The sequence below is a fragment of the Marmota marmota genome, unplaced genomic scaffold, assembly GCF_001458135.2.
Source record: "Marmota marmota marmota unplaced genomic scaffold, marMar, whole genome shotgun sequence".
NCBI lineage: Eukaryota > Metazoa > Chordata > Mammalia > Rodentia > Sciuridae > Marmota > Marmota marmota.
Window position 1 is genome coordinate 1,662,945 of NW_026000171.1, and position 13,665 is coordinate 1,676,609.

General features: G+C 39.8%; 1 protein-coding gene and 1 non-coding gene across 4 annotated transcripts in view; both read left to right on the top strand.

The window, feature by feature from the left end:
- The window catches only part of Lpcat3 (lysophosphatidylcholine acyltransferase 3), a 48,875-nt gene that overhangs the window by 16,408 nt on the left and 18,802 nt on the right, over positions 1-13,665 (top strand). The window lies entirely within an intron of this gene.
- Positions 7,330-7,403, top strand: Trnav-cac. The gene has a single exon. It is a non-coding gene; the product is annotated as a tRNA-Val (tRNA).

The window sequence follows — 13,665 nt, forward strand, 5'->3', positions numbered from 1 at the left end:
AGTTCCTCTATTCTTCATCCCCAGAACTTTTTTGCAGGGAGGGTAGAGGAGTGCAGGTACTAGGAATTAAACCCAGTTACACTTTGCCACTGAGCTACATCCCCAGCTCTTTATTGTTTTATTTCAAGACAGGGTCTTGCTAAATTGCTAATCCTCTGGCCTCAAACTCCTGAAATTCAGGCTCATAACATCATGCCTGGCCCCAGGGCATTTTTGATGACTTGTCCTAGTTTCCCTGTATCTCATATCACAGTTGTCAAACTGCTTGAGATATTCAGCCTTGTGTAACTTTCAGAAATGAACTGCTATCTTCTCACCACAGTGCAGGGAGAGGAGATGGAGTCCCCAAGAATTAGATTAACAAAGTACAGTAGAGCACTTAAATGTAGTATTAAGATGAAATGTTTTTTGTTGTTTGTTTTGAGACAGGGACTCACTATGTGGATCAAGCTGGCCTTGAATTCATGAGCCCAAGCAATTCTGCCTCACACCTCAGCCTAACTGGGACTAGAGGAATATACTACCACACTTGGCTTAAAATTAAGTTTATAAATGTTTTTAGCTAGAAAGATAAGCAAGTGTAAATGTCTGTAGGGAGGAAGTATGTGTCTGTGGAGTATAGATTATTATCTAGAAACCAGAAAATAACAGTTGTAGCTTCAAAGGAACACAGTTACTAGTGATTCCACTCCCAGGTCACTGCCAAGTACCAAGGCATGTGGCAAGAATTTTAGAATGGAAATTAGGTGATGTGGATTCTAATTTGAGCACTACCCTATTAAACTTGCCAGTTAACCCCTTTGGGCCTTAGTTTCTTATCTTTCTAATGAAGGGTTTGGAGTAGGTAATTTCTTAGGTTTCTTTAATTAGAAGATTCTGTATTCATAAATAACCATTCAGCATATGAGTCAGCTGGAGATACACAGGATTGCTGGAGTGCAGAAGGTGGATTGGCACCCTGCCCTACTATCAGCAAGGCTTAATCTGCTAAACAGGACCAGTTCTGAGCAAATTCCAAAGGTGAGGCACACCCTCTCCTAAATATCCATAACCTACAAGGACTTTTGTCAGGTGACAGAGTAAGTCAATAAGGAAGTTCTAAGAACTGATGTGCTTACTTAGTTACCTATCAAGTGCAAGGCAGGGCTGAGCTCTTCTTTCTAGTTCCATTTGTCTCCCTTTTCTGTCAGTTCTCTAGCACAGGAATTTCCATTTTGGTGAAAGCATAGGAAAATGACAAATCTTCAAAGTAGAAATAGTTTAAATTGCATATCAAAATATTTGACAAAAACAAACTACAAATAAGCTATATTCTAAAGCAGTCTTTTTTTTTTTTCTTTTTTTTTTTTTTTTTTTTTTTTTGAGACCAGGTCTTGCTAAATTGCTGAGGTTGGCTTTGAACTTGTGATCCTCCTGACTCAGTCTCCTACACTTCTGGGATTATTGGTGTGAGCTACCACACCCAGCATAAAAGTTTTCATTATCTGAGTTGAATTTCAGTCACTTCACTTTAAGAAAATAACTGACGATCTAAACTGTGTCTTAAGAGATGAGGTAAGAGTCAGATAGGTAGCCTGGGTTGTGGGCACAGTCACATTCGGGGTGTATCAAATAGCTGCCTGCTCGTTGAATCAAATTTCTAACAGCTGGGTGTCATGGCACATGCCCATAATACTAAGGACTTGGGAGGCTTGTTGTGGGCAGGAGGACCACAAGTTTGAGGCCATTACTGATGCCAGGAAAGAAATGAGAGGCTGGGCACAGTGGCACACACCTGTAATCTCAGTGGCCCGGGAGGCTGAGGCAGGAGGATTGCCAGTTCAAAGTCAGCTTCAGCAAAAGCAAGGCACTAAGCCACCTTGTGAGACCCTGTCTAAATAAAATAACAAAATAGGACTGGGGATGTGGCTCAGTTGCCAAGTGCCCCTGAGTTCAGTCCCCAGTACCCCACTTCACCCCCAAAAAAAGAAATGAGTAGAAAAGAAGCAGTAAATGAGACCATGATTCTAGGAGACAATGAAGGGAATAACAAAATTGTACAGTAGTGATAAGCAGCAACAACGAACAAGGGTGGGTAGGGAGAAATAGACAGGAAAAAAGAGTCTGAGCAAATTGAAGACAAAGGAAATAATGTACTAAGTGGTTAAGGTGTGGACTCAGAGATGAGACCCAGGGGTTAGAATCCAGCTTCATCACTTACTAGCTGATTAGCACAGACAGGTTGGATAACTGCTTTGATTTGTTTCCTTATTCATAAAGTGAAGACAATATCGCTTATTTACTTCACATAGTTATTGTGAGGGTTAAGTACAATGATGTGTATCAAGTTTTTAATTCACTCACATGACATATCATAAGTGCTCAGTAAATGGTGGTTGCTACTGTTGATGATAATAGTTGTTATTGTTACTATTGAAAAGAAAGAAAGGAAGAAGCAACAAGAAAGAACATAAAGGAAGCTCTCAAAATAAGATTGGTTCAGGTAGAATTCAGCTGATTGGGTAAGAAGGAAGAGAGGGGTGGGACATCTATCTCCAAATCTGATTTGTTTATTTTATTATAGATAAGTTCCTTACTGGCTAAATTGTTTGAAATTTTTTTTTCTGTAAAACTGGTAAAATGGATGTATCATATTTGTCCTCCAGCTTCTGTTGATTTCCATAGTTTGAGCAACTCAGGTTTAGACTGATAGGCATGCATAATTGGCAGTTATTTTGAAATATACAGTTTTTATTTATATATGTTTGGTGCTGGGATTGAATCCAGGGTGCTCTAACACTGAGCCATGTCCCTAGCCCTTTTTTATTAATTTTGAGGTTGGGTTCCACTAAATTGCCAAAGCTGTACTCTAGTTTGTGATCCTCCTGCCTCAGCCTCCCAAGTAGCTGGGATTACAGGTGGCCACTTCTGGTTTCAGTAGCATTTACAGAGAGAACTGCTCTGGTTGAGTGATTCCCTGGGGGTGGGCTGTTTTCCTCCAAAATAATGTCTGTTTGTAAAATTTAATGATGTTTTGCTTTTTCTAACTCTCCTTTCCTCCCGTAACATTTGATGTCATTAAACTCTTTTTCCCAGCTGAAATATTCTTCCTTCCTCACAGACTGTCTTGATTTACCTGCTGGTTTCCTATTTTATCTCAGATCTTAGCCTCCCCTCCCCAACCCTTCCACACTGAGACTTGAACATAGTCCCTCTCAACTGGCACTCTATCACTGAGTTATATCTCCAGCCCTTTTTATTATATTTCGAGATAGGGTCTCACTAACTTGCCCTGGTTAGCGTGGAACTTGCAATCCTCCTGCAGGCCTGGGATTACACAGTGGCTGGATTACAGGCATGTACCACTACCCCTGTCTTATCTCAACCTCTGTTTTTGAGATTCTGGGGAATTGAACCCAGGGCCTAGTGCATGCTAGGCAAGCACTCTCCATTGAGTCACATCCTCACCTTCAGTCTGCTTCCATTCCCTTAAATACTGTTGTTTTCCAAGACTCAGCCCTAAGTCTGCCCTTCTTTTCTAGTATGTCTATGTGAGAGCTTATCTTCTTTCCAGGCTTCAGCTATCTCCAGCAGCAGCACACCAGAGCAGAACAATCTCTCTGTCCTGTCAGTGGTATCACCTTCTTGCTAACCATGATATCATGAGACTTGGCACCTTGAGATGGGGCCCTGTCACTGGGATACCAGTGCCCAATGGTACACAGACTTTCCAGGAGATACACAGACATGGAGAGTTGTAAGAAAAGCAATTCCAAGGGGTGGGGTTGTGGTTCAGTGGTAGAGCACTCGCCTAGCATGTATGAGGCCCTGGGTTCGATCCTCAGCACTGAAAGGCGAGTGACTCACCCAAGACAGAGATTCAACCAAGAGATTTTATTGGGGGGTTGCCCGAAGGAGAGGAGAAGGGCAGAAAGAGAGAAGGAAAGGGTAGAGAGAGGAGAGAAAGAAGAGGAAGAGGGCAGAGGACAGAGAGAAGAGAGCGTGTGCTTACAAGCTTTGGCTTAAGAAAGGTTGCGTAGGGGACATAGTGGGTGCTATTGGCAGGGTGACTCATTAGACTCTTTTTCCCAGCTGAAATATTCTTCCTTCCTCACAGACTGTCCAGGGACACTGTGTCATATGGGGATTGGTCGAGGAAACCTTTGAATTTGATGTTCTTGGCTTGGAGCCCTTTGGAGAGGAGAGGGAGGGTAAGGGATTCCATGATATTCTCCAAGAAGGGGGAGTCTCTCACACACCCAACAAGCACCACATAAAAATAAATAAATAAAAACAAAGGTATTGTGTCCAACTACAAATAAATAAATAAATAAATAAATAAATAAATAAATATTTTTTTTAAAAGAAAAGAAAAGCAATTTCAGGTTGTCAACCTCCATCTGTGCTTTTTCTAAAATTGGTATGGTATGCTTGAGGCTATGTCTATACCATGAGACATCATCTTTCCTAATTTTTTTTTATAATCATCCTTTTAAAAAAAAGGACTGGCCTCTTAATGTAAGCCTGTTATCCCAGCAACTTGGGAGGCTGAGGCAGGAGGATTACAAGTTCAAGACAAGCCTCAGCAATTTAGCAAGATCCTGTCTCAAAAAAAGTTTTTAAAAGGACTGGGGATGTAGCTCAGTGGTAGAGAGCCCCTGGGTTCAGTCCCCAGTACTGAAGAAGAAAAAGAGAGAGCAAAAGGAGGGAAAAAAAGAGGGAGCTCCTGGGTATGAGCTCAGTGATAAAGCACTTGCCTCACATGTAGAAGACCTTGGAGGTCTTGGGTTCAATCTGCAATGCATAAAAAATTGAGTGGGGCATGATAGGTTGTCCCATGGTATAGAAATTTGACAGGACAGCTGGCCAATGGCACAGGCCTATAATCCCAGCTGTTTGGGAGACTGGTACAGGATTACAAATTCAAGGCAAGCCTGGGCAATTTAGTGAGACGCTGTGTCAAAATTAAAAGGATCAGGGATATAGCTCAGTGAGTGATAAAGCATTTACCTAAGCTCCAATCCTGAGCTCCACTGCCCACCATACCCCCCACACACACACCCCCCAAAAAAAAAAACCTGGCCTATTTGGTTGTTTTCTCTCAAATCCTGATTCTGGGATGGTCAAATAAATAGTTTCATTTGGGCTGATAACATGGAACTTTTATTTCTTTAGTTTTTTTCTCTTTCTTTGGTATTGGAGTTTGAACTCAGGTGTACTCTATCACTGGGCCATATCCCAAGCCCTTTTATTATTTATTTTTAATGTTTTTAAACAACATCTTTATTTTGTTTATTTTTATGTGGTGCTGAGGGTCGAACCCAGTGCCTCACATGTGAGAGGCAAGTGATCTGCCACTGAGCCACAACCCCAGCCCTTATTTTTAAATTTTGAGACAAGGTCTCATTAAGCTGCTGAGGTTGACCTTGATCTTGTGAGCCTCTTGCCCCAGTCTCCTGAGTTGCTGAGATTACAAGCATATGCCACCACACCCAGGTCTTTTATTTTGAGACATGTCTTATTGAGTTTCCCAGGCTGGCCTGGAATTTGTAATCCTCCTGCCTCAGCCTCCCGAGTAGCTGAGATTACAGGCATATATCTCTGTGGCTGATAACACAGAATTTAAGCAGGAGTAATTTTCAGCTAGGTCTGTTGAGGCCCACTGTAGGAGTTTAGTCCAAAATAATGGCTTCCTGTAATTCTTATTTAACAGATTGCATGGCAGATATTCACCATATACTTAAAACACATTTTCAACAGGACTTGGTAGCACATACTTATAAATCCCAGTGACTCAAAGAGGCTGAGTCAGGAGAATTGCAAGTTTGAGGCCAGCCTCAGAAATTTAGGGAGACCCTACCTCAAAAAATAATTAGAGCTGGAGGTGTAGCTCAGTGGTAAAGCACCCCCAGATTCAATCCCAGTACTAAAAAGATTAAATAAGTTAAATGAAAATTAAAAGCACATCCTCAATAGACTAGCACACATGCAGCCAGGCAAGGTGATATATTCTGTAATCTCTGCTTCTTGAGGGGCAAAGTAGGAGGATCCCAAGCTAAAGACCAACCAGGAAGTTTAGCAAGACCCTGTCTCAAAATAAAATATAAAAAGGGCTGGGGAATGTAGCTCAGTGGCAGAGCATCTGGATTCAGTCCCTGGCATTGTGAAAACAAAATCAAAGCACATGCACCCACACACGTACATCATTTGCTGTTGTTTAAACTTAAAAATTTTAGGTGGCATCATTTTAAAAGTGCTGGGATCAAAGATTCAATCCCTAGCATCAAAAATAAAGTGAGAGAAAGATAATAGTCACAATTCTTTTAGCAGCTATACCACCAAAAATGTTTGAAGACTCTGTGTTAATAGTTTAACCATCTTTGATGTGTCCTCTTCCCTCAGAACCTATCAATCCTCTTGATTTTTTTTTTTTATCAATTTCAGACACTACCTGGTTTTCCAAACTTTCCTATTCATTCCTATTGCACTATTTTCCCCCTGTTTTAATTAGCCCTATCTCTTGGAATGAATATCCCATGCTCTTTCCTACCTCCATGTCTTTGTGGCATTATTCTCCTCCCTAGGAATGTCTTTGCTTCTTTCTTTATTTGAATTTTACTCATCCTGACTACTCTGGTTGAAGCTGATCTCTCTTCTCTAATTCTACAACATTGTCTATTTCATACAATAGCACTTGCCATAGAACATCATATTTTATATATTTTTAATCTCTAAGAAGCAAGTTCCTTAACAGTAAAAGCACCTCTTAACAGTTCTGCCATATTCCTCTTAATGCCTAGTGCAATGCTAACCACATAATAGATGCTTAATAAATATTTTATTGACCCAGAATATAGAGCATTCATTCACTCTCTTTGATTGTTTCATCAGTTCAACAAATATTTTGGGGGTCTAGGAATGATGCTAGGCACTAGGGTACAATAGAAAACAAAATAGACAACAATCCCTGTTTGCAAAGACTGATAAATAAAATATATAGTATGTTAAGTAGCAATAAATATTGAGGAGAAAAATAAAGCATGGTAGAACAGGGAATGTTTGTTGATGGGAAGGTTGCAGGGGTGGGGAGTAGTTGTTGTATGCAATTTTTGTTGTTGTTGTATGCAATTTTAGATAAGCCAGTCAGGGAAGACCTCAATGTTAAGGTGATGTTTATTGACGATCTGAAATGCTTATTTGTAGACAAGCGCATTCTAGGCAGGGAACCCATTCATGTGAAGACTCTAAGGTTGGCCCTGCCTAATATTCTAGGAAAGGAGAGCTTTGTGGCTAGAGCAGAATGATGAAGGTCAGAGAAAAGATGAGTCACAGAAAAGTGGGTCAAGGGGCTGGGGATGTAGCTCAGTTGGTAGAGTGCTTGCCTCACAGGCACAAGGCCCTGGGTTCGATTCCCAGCACCACAAAAAAAGAAAAGTGGGACAGGGAGAAGAGTTGACAGATCAATCCTGTAGGTTCTGGTAGTTTGGTTTGGAATTGAACCCAGGGGCACTTTACCAGTTCTAGCCCTTTTTATTTTAATTTGAGACAGGGTCTCAGTAGGTTGCCCAGGCTGGCCTAGAACTTGCGATCCTCTTGCCTCAGCCTTCAGAATCACTGAAGTCATAGACAAGCATCACCACACCTAGCAGCTTTAATGTAGATAGTACATTTATAATTTAGAGAGGGTTCCCAGCAAGCTATAACCAATATCCTTATAAAATAAATATGATACAAATCTTCAGAAACACTGATGTAAAGGAAATCCCTTAGTCATTTTGTCATTAGAAGAGGTGAGAACAATTCCTAGAAAAGGGGTCCTCAACTCCAGTACTAGTGGGGTCCTTAATGGAAAAGAATTAATGTAATGGAAAAGAATTTCAGCACATGTCATTCAGAGACTCATAAATTTATTAAGGAAAGCAGATAAATATTCAAAGGAGAATGAGGACTATCTCAAGAGTGAGATGTGCTTTTGGGATCTTGGGCTCTTTTAAAGGACTTGGTGAGGGGTGGGTATGAGAAGCTATATGGGGATGACAGCAGTCTGGTGATCACAAGACAGTTTAGTATGATCATTCTCAGGACCCCTAGGCTGATGTGGCATCCATTATCCAATCAGTAGGTAATGCTGGAAATCATAGATTTCTTAAAATATTGTATCTCTTTGCTTAATCTAGTTATTAGTAGGCTGATTAACAGTACACAAGGTATTATTTTATAAGTGGATGAATTTATAGTAACTAAGATTTACAGATTTCTCAGAAATTTAGGAATGACAGACCTGGAAGAGAGACTGCTTTGGGGAGTGACAGGCCTGAAAAAGTATGTGAAGCTTTAAATTAAAACTATACTTCCTTAAGCTGGGCACAGTAGAGCATACCTGTCATCCCAGTGACTCGGGAGGCTGAGGCAGGAGGATCACGAGTTCAAAGCCAGCCTCAGCAATGATGAGGCGCTAAGCAACTCATTAAGACCCTGTCTCTAAAATAAAATACAAAAAAGGGCTGAGGATGTGGACGGGGGTTGTGGCTCAGCTGTAGAGTGCTCGTCTGGCACATGTGAAGCGCTGGGTTCGATCCTCAGCACCACATAAAAACAAATAAAATAAAGGCATTGTGTCCAACTACAACTGAAATTTTTTTTTTTTTAAGGGCTGGGGTTGTGACCCAGTGGTCAAGTGCCCCTGAGTTCAAACTCTGGAACCAAATATACACACACACACACACACACACACACATACATACACACATACATACACACACTTGTTCTTCCTTTTGTCTCCTTTCTATATGTCTTTTATGTCTTCTGTCCTATTTCAATTTGATTGTTACACTGTATGAAAAGTAGATTCAGAAGCTCTGATATGCACTTGCCCCAGCATTTTTCAGAGAAAGCTGTTCTACCACCCTCTGGCCTTATGTGAATGTGTATAGATATAATTTAGTGAACACGTAGAATATTTTAGGCACATTTTGATAACTACTGTATATGCATTTTACCTCCTTTAGTCCCTAAAACAACTCATTGAGGAAACTGATGCTCAAGATGAAACAGCTATTGTCAATAACTATTGGTTAATCAACCAAAAAATAAAGTATGTGGGATAATACCTTATGGAAGATCCAAAGATGTATGTATGTATGTGCATATGAATGTTGGAGGCCATTAGGAAAAGGGTTACAAACATATGAATTTTTTAATTTTAATTTTTTAATTTTTTGGTACTAGGGATTGAACCTGGAGGCCCTTTACTGAGCTATATCCCCAGTCCTGTCTATTTTTTATTTTGACACAGAGTCTTGCTAATTTGCTGTGGTTGGCCTCAAACTTGAAATCCTCCTATGTCAGCCTCCCATGTTGCTGAGATCTATAGGTGTACACCTCCATGCCCAGCTTAAAAATTTTAATACAAAACAAAAATGTGAGGAATGATTTGTGAAATGAGAATTTTAGGCCTATATGCCAGGTACTTAAGTCATAAGTCCATAATACACTGAGTCATGAGTTTGTTGTGTTCCAAGGTAGCCCTACAGAAGGAGACACTTGAACTTGGTTTTGAAGAATAGCTAGGACCTGGGGCTGGGGTTGTGGCTCAAGTGGTAGAGCGCTCGCCTAACATGTACATGTGAGGCGCTGGGTTTGATCCTCGGCACCACATAAAAATAAAATAAAGATATTTTGTCCACCTAAAACTAAAAAATAAATATTAAAAAGAATAGCTAGGACCTTACTTAGTAGAGGGTTCTTAGGGAAATTATTATACCTAAAGGAACTGGTATGAGCTAAGATGGAGACATAAAACATGTAATATGTGTTTGGGCAAAAAAAGGCAAATCAGTTTTAACTGAAGCAGGAAAATGGAAGCTTTAACTAGAAATGTAGTTTAGAAAATAGGAATTCCTAAACTAGGAATTGGGACTTGGTGAGTAGTCTGTTGGGAGCCATTGCTGGATTCTAAGAAGGAGTTGAAAGTTTATTCTAGTGTAGGATTACAGGAGTATGTGGTTGCAGACAGAGGTCAGAGGGTCATTATAAGAGTTTCAGGGTGAGGTACTTGAGGTAGCATTGAAAAAGGGGGATGGGGATAGTGATACTGATAGTGAGAGACCTGGGAAAGGAGGTATCAAAGGATTTGATGATCAGCTACAGGGAACCAAGGAAAGGCAAGATGCAAAGACAGCTTCAAGTATTTGAATGTGGTTGTGTACCTGGAGAATGGTAACACCATTAATTTTAATAATGCTAAAAGAAGACCAATTTAAAGAGAAAGTCATCCTTTAGTTACATAGGATTTGAGCTGGTATGAAATATTATACTAAAAATATCCAGCAAGGGAACAGGAAACATGGAACAGAAATTTGAGTAGTTAGGACTAGCTTGTCTTTGGCATAAAGATTATATTAAGTTACATGAGCATAGGTGGTGTTTCCAAAGTTGCAGAGAGTCCTCCTGGAGGTCAGCTGTATTTAAGAGCCAGAAGAAAGCCTTCAGTGAAACAAAAAGATAAGTGGGTTCAATCTACACAAACTATAGTCAGCCAACCCATGCCAGTCAAAGCAAGCATAGAAAATAAGAGTAAATGCTCAGGAACTTTTATAGCAATTTGACATTACTGCCACAGCCACATGGATGACTTTGTATTTTATAAAAGGTTTGGTCCACAGTGGATGGGAAATTTAAAAACTGGTCTAGATGAGAAGTACTGGGTTACAGGAAAAAGTTAGAAGACCTACTCCTAGGCATGTACCCAAGAGAATGCAAAAGATAGGTTCACTTAAAAACTTATACACAGTCGGGCATGGTGGCACATCCCTGTAATAGCATCCACTCCAGAAGCCAAGGCAGGAGGATAGCAAGTTGTAGGTCAGTCTGGGAGACTTAATGGGACCCTATTTCAAAATTTAAAAAAAAAAAAAAAATTAAAACAGCTGAAGATGTAGCTCAGTAGAGAACCCCTGGGTTTCAATCCCTAATACCAGGAGGAAAAAAAAAAAAAAGGAAGAAAGAAAAAGTAAAGAATCAGAAGGTTGTATATCTCAAACCAATGAAAAAGAAGTTCTCAAATAAAACAGAGCAATTGAAACTAGGAAGGAAGAAAAGGACTGCATTATAAGAAGAAGAAAAACAAAACAAAACCATCAGTGGCTGCCAAAGTATTACCCACACAATCTTAAAGTTACCTGAATCATTGAGTACATGTTGTTTTAATCTTCCAATTGAAGAAACAGGAAATATGCATAAAGCAGATCTTTGTCCTGGTGGAGAATAGTGGCTCTCTGGAGGAAACACTTGGGCAATAACTTGAGTTATATTCTGGTTTAGCAGCTTCTTTTTTCATGGGCTACCAGTTTTACTTGAAAGAATAACTGACAACCTAGTTATTTGGACTTAACATTTGGCAGACAGTCTCTTGAAATTTTTCATTTCAAGGAAAACAACTGACAATGTTTATAGCCAGTGATAAAATTCAAGCTTTCAAGTAAAAATTCGAATTTTAGAAAAATGCGTTCACTACTATCATGAGCTTGACCGTTTCCCAATATGTGGACTTTTCTGCTTAAATCAATGGTGATATGAAGGAATGTGTATTTCTTATACTATAGTCTAATGAAGTATATTAATATTTGAAGATCTGCCTGACTCAGTGAGCCCATATTTTCTAGCTGACCAATGTCTGATGTTATAGAATCATGCTTGGGCTATAGACCCATTCAAAACTCAAGAGAGACGTGGGTTTTTTGTTTTGTTTTGTTTTTAAACCTTTTTATTTAGAGACGAGGGTATTACTCTGTTGCCCTGGGCTGATTTCAAACTGCTTCCTCAGCCTCTGGAGTAGCTAGGACTATAAGTGTGCACCACGTTGCAGGCATCAGTGGATAACAATGTGAAAAGTTCCTTGATATGGTTTCACATTCCACATTACAACTAACGTTTAAGAAACTATTACTTTTTGATTTTCATATAGTATCAAAGGAAAATATCCACTTTTGGTTTTGTGGTGGTGTTGTTGTTTGGGGGGTTTTTGTACTGGAGATTGAACCCAGGGCACTATATCACTGAGCCACATCCCCAGCCCTTTTTATTTATTTATTTATCTATCCATCTATCTATCTATTTTTATTTATTTATTTTTGTAGTTGGGGATGGACAGCATCCCTTTATATTATTTATTTTTTGTTTTGTTTTGTTTTTTTATGTGGTGCTAAGGATCAAACCCAGTGCCTCACACAAGCCAGGTAATCGCTCTGCCACTGAGCCACAAACCCAGCCCTATTTTTTATTTTGAAGTAGGTTCTCCCTAAGTAGCATAGGGCCTTGCTAAGTTGCTAAGGCTGGCCTTGAACTTTGCGATTTATAAGTGTGCACCAGAGCATAAAAGTGGTCCTGAGCCCAAAAAGTTTGAAAACTACCACTGTATGCTAGGATGTCACATTAGTCCTTTATAGTGTCTATCAAAGTAGTCTTTTTTATAAAACTGATATCAACATCTGGCTCAGTGAACAACTTCTCCCTCGCACTTGTCAAAACATGCTTATTTTCTTTAACCAAGGTTGAATGGGACTAAGATATATTCCTTCAAAGCCCAGAAATAGATGTGTAGGCTGAAAGAAAAAAGAAATTTACCTGTTAAATAATACATTCCTTTTCGTTCAAGTGAAGCCTTACGACTTTAGGATTATTAAGTAATTTCCCAACTGTTGTACAGAAAATAGTTACCTTCATTTATAATCGATCCTGGTCCCAAATGCAAACAGCACATGGAACTATGTAAACCTCCAGTGACTGGAGAACACAAGTGAATTCATTCCATGTGCTTGACTGCAGCCCCTGGAGAGGACCACATTAAATGTGTCTCAACAGCCTACCTTAAAGAGCATAGCATCTCAAATGTCCTAATGTTTGCTCTTGGGGAGTCCCATTCTAATAGGTGATCCTTAGCTTAGGGCATACTTTAGTTCATCATTCCATCTGTTAATGAGTTTGTAAAGACCCTCAGCAAAGAGGAAAAAAAAAAAAAAAGGCCAGGTATGGTGAGGCACACCTATAATCCCAGCTCTTTGGGAGGCTGAGGCGAAGGAACACAAATTTGAGGCCAATCTGGGCAGTTTAGTGAGACCCTGTCTCAAAATAGAATCAAGGGCTGAGATTGTAGCTCCAGTGATAGAGCATCCTGTATTCAATCCCCAGTACTCGCGAATGAGAAAGAGTGCCAGCATGTTCTTGAAAACCTCTGGACCAGCTATATAAAACCCATTTGGTACAATTAAAGAAAGGACAGCCACCCTCAAATTCCAAGCTGAGAATTTTATTCTTGGTAAGAGGGGGAAAAAAAATTGCAGCCTTGCATTAGAGTTTTAGGAAGGTGCTGCTTCTTTACCCTGGCTGCACATAGAATCACTTGTGGCACTTTTTTTTTTTTTTTTTTGACAATTTACTTGTTATTACCATTTTATTATAAAGGATACAATTCAGAGCAGGGCATGGTGTCATATGCCTGTAGTCCCAGTTACTCCAGAAGTGGTGGCAGAAGGATCACTTGAGCTCATAAGTTCAAAACAACCCTAGTCAACATAGCAAGATCCTATCTCAAAAAATTAAAGTAATAATTTTTTAAAAGGACAGGAATTGGGGCTGCAACTGTGGCTCAGGGGTGGAACGCTTGCCTCACACATATGAGGCACTGGG